The sequence below is a fragment of the Capsicum annuum genome, unplaced genomic scaffold (genome assembly GCF_002878395.1).
Source record: "Capsicum annuum cultivar UCD-10X-F1 unplaced genomic scaffold, UCD10Xv1.1 ctg81931, whole genome shotgun sequence".
NCBI lineage: Eukaryota > Viridiplantae > Streptophyta > Magnoliopsida > Solanales > Solanaceae > Capsicum > Capsicum annuum.
The window spans coordinates 1-3,703 of record NW_025892687.1 but is presented as its reverse complement, the minus strand read 5'-3'; the positions used below and the strand labels follow the sequence as shown (position 1 = coordinate 3,703).

Sequence of the window (3,703 nt, the reverse complement as noted above, 5' to 3'; positions counted from 1 at the left end):
GATTTTTGAATTGAGAGTGATTAAGAATTCTCACCATTTCTTAGATTGATGGACCCAATTCAATTCAGTGGGATCCCTCCTCTACATTTTTTTCCACCAAGAACGTTTTCTAAAAATCTTTGACCCCCGAATTTGGAGTATCCTACTTTCATGCAATTCACAAGGTTCAACAAGAAATCGATATTTCACGATCAAGAGTGTAATACTCTTTGTAGTAGCGGTCCTTATATATTGTATTAATAATTGAAATGTGGTCGAAAGAAAAAATCTCTATTTGATAGGGCTTCTTCCTATACCTATGAATTCCATTGGACCTAGAAATGATACATTGGAAGAATTCGTTGGAACTTCCAATATCAATAGGTTGATTGTTTCACTCCTATATCTTTCCAAAGGAAAAAAGATCTCTAAGAGTTGTTTCTTGAATCCGAAAGAGAGTACTTGGGTTCTCCCAATAACTAAAAAGTGTAGCATGCCTGAATCTAACTGGGGTTCGCGTTGGTGGAGGAACTGGATCGGAAAAAAGAGGGATTCTAGTTGTAAGATATCTAATGAAACCGTCGCTGGAATTGAGATCTTATTCAAAGAGAAAGATCTCAAATATCTGGAGTTTCTTTTTGTATATTATATGGATTATCCGATCCGCAAGGACCATGATTGGGAATTGTTTGATCGTCTTTCTCTGAGGAAGAGGCAAAATAGAATCAACTTGAATTCGGGACCGCTATTCGAAATCTTAGTGAAACACTGGATTTCTTATCTCATGTCTGCTTTTCGTGAAAAAATACCAATTGAAGTGGAGGGTTTCTTCAAACAACAAGGGGCTGGGTCAACTATTCAATCAAATGATATTGAGCATGTTTCCCATCTCTTCTCGAGAAACAAGTGGGCTATTTCTTTGCAAAACTGTGCTCAATTTCATATGTGGCAATTCCGCCAAGATCTCTTCGTTAGTTGGGGGAAGAATCCGCCCGAATCGGATTTTTTGAGGAACGTATCGAGAGAGAATTGGATTTGGTTAGACAATGTGTGGTTGGTAAACAAGGATCGGTTTTTTAGCAAGGTACAGAATGTATCGTCAAATATTCAATATGATTCCACAAGATCTAGTTTCGTTCAAGTAACGGATTCTAGCCAACTGAAAGGATCTTCTGATCAATCCAGAGATCATTTGGATTCCATTAGTAATGAGGATTCGGAATATCACACATTGATTAATCAAAGAGAGATTCAACAACGAAAAGAAAGATCGATTCTTTGGGATTGGGATCCTTCCTTTCTTCAAACGGAACGAAAAGAGATAGAATCAGGCCGATTCCCGAAATGCCTTTCTGGATATTCCTCAATGTCCCGGCTATTCACGGAACGTGAGAAGCAGATGATTAATCATCTGTTTCCGGAAGAAATCGAAGAATTTCTTGGGAATCCTACAAGATCCGTTCGTTCTTTTTTCTCTGATAGATGGTCAGAACTTCATCTGGGTTCGAATCCTACTGAGAGGTCCACAAGAGATTAGAAACTATTGAAGAAACAACAAGACCTTTCTTTTGAAACTATTAAAGAAATGGTTAATATATTCAAGATAATTACGTATTTATAAAATATCGTCTTAATTCATCCTATTTCATCAGATCTGGGATGTAATATGGTTTCGAAGGATGAACCGGATATGGACAGTTCCAATAAGATTTCATTCTTGAACAAAAATTCATTTTTTGATTTATTTCATCTATTCCATGATCGAAACGGGGAGGATACACGTTACACTACGATTTTGAATCAGAAGAGAGATTTCAAGAAATCACAGATCTATTCACTCTATTAATAACCGAGCCGGATCTGGTGTATCATAAGGGATTTGCCTTTTCTATTAATTCCTGCGGATTGGATCAAAAATAATTCTTGAATGAGGCCAGGGATGAATCGAAAAAAAATCTTTATTGGTTGTACCTCCTATTTTTTATGAAGAGAATGAATCTTTTTCTTGAAGGATCAGAAAAAAATGGGTCTGGATCTCCTGCGGAAATGATTTGGAATATCCAAAACCAAAAATAGTGGTATTTGCTAGCAACACATAATGGAGGAAGTCACTCAATATAGATTGATCTGAAATTTGATTCAAATCCAATATCGTACCTATGGGTACATAAGAAATATATTGAATCGATTCTTTTTAATGAATAGATCTGATCGCAACTTTGAATATGGAATTCAAAGGGATCAAATAGGAAAGGATACTCTGAATCATAGAACTATAATAAAATATATGATCAACCAATATTTATCGAATTTAAAAAAGAGTTAGAAGAAATATTTTGAGCCTCTTATTTTGATTTCTCGAACTGAGAGATCCATGAATCGGGATCCTGATGCATATAGATACAAATGGTCCAATGGGAGCAAAAAGTTCGAGGAACATTTGGAACAGTCCGTTTCGGAGCAGAAGAGCCATTTTCAAGTAGTGTTCGATCGATTACGTATTAATCAATATTCGATTGATTGGTCTGAGGTTATCGACAAAAAAAATTGTCTAAGCTACTTCATTTCTTTTTATCCAAGTCACCTCTTTTTTGTCCAAGTTGCTTTTATTTTTGTCTTACGCACTTTCTTTTTTCTGTGTGAGTTTCGAAAATATCCCCATTACTAGGTCTGAGATCTCCATCTATGAATTGAAAGGTCTGCATGATCAACTCTGCAATCAGTTGTTAGAATCAATAGGTCTTCAAGTTGATTTCCAAAAATTGAAACCCTTCTTATTGGACGATCATGATACTTCCCAAAATCAAAATTCTTGATCAATGGAGGAACAATATCACCATTTTTGTTCAATAAGATGCCAAAGTAGATGATTGACTCACTCCATACTAGAAATAATCGCAGGAAATCCTTTGATAAACCAGATTCCTATTTCTCAATGATATTCCACGATCAAGACAATTGGCTGAATCCCGTGAAACCATTTCATAGAAGTTCATTGATATCTTCTTTTTATAAAGAAAATCGACTTCGATTCTTGAATAATCCCCAGCACTTCTGCTTCTATCGGAACACAAGATTCCCCTTTTCTGTGGAAAAGGCCCGTATCAATAATTTTGATTTTACATATGGATAATTCCTCAATATTTTGTTCATTCTCAACAAAATATTTTATTTGAGCATTGGTAAAAAAAACATGCTTTTTGGGGGAGAGATACTATTTACCAATCGAGTCACAGGTATCTAACATATTCATACCTAACGATTTTCCACAAAGTGGTGACGAAACATATAACTTGTACAAATCTTTCCATTTTCCAAGTAGATCCGATCCATTCGTTCGTAGAGCTATTTACTTGATCGCAGACATTTCTGGAACACCTCTAACAGATGGGAAAATAGTCAATTTTGAAAGAACTTACTGTCAACCTTTTTCAGATATGAATCTATCTGATTCAGAAGGGAAGAACTTGCATCAGTATCTCAATTTCAATTCAAACATGGGTTGGATTCACACTCCATGTTTTGAGAAAGATTTATCATCCGAAAAGAGGATAAAACGGAGTCTTTATCTAAAGAAATGCGTTGAGAAAGGGCAGATGTATAGAACCTTTCAACGAGATAGTGCTTTTTAACTCTCTCAAAATGGAATCTATTCTACTCAAAATGGAATCTATTCCAAACATATATGCCATGGTTCCTTACTTTGACAGGGTACAAATATCTA

The 3,703-nt window shown here is 35.5% G+C and overlaps 1 pseudogene; it reads left to right on the top strand.

Moving 5' to 3' along the window:
* The first annotated feature begins 283 nt into the window (after positions 1-283).
* LOC124895413 lies at positions 284-3,697 on the top strand (annotated as a pseudogene).
* The last annotated feature ends 6 nt before the right edge of the window (positions 3,698-3,703 follow it).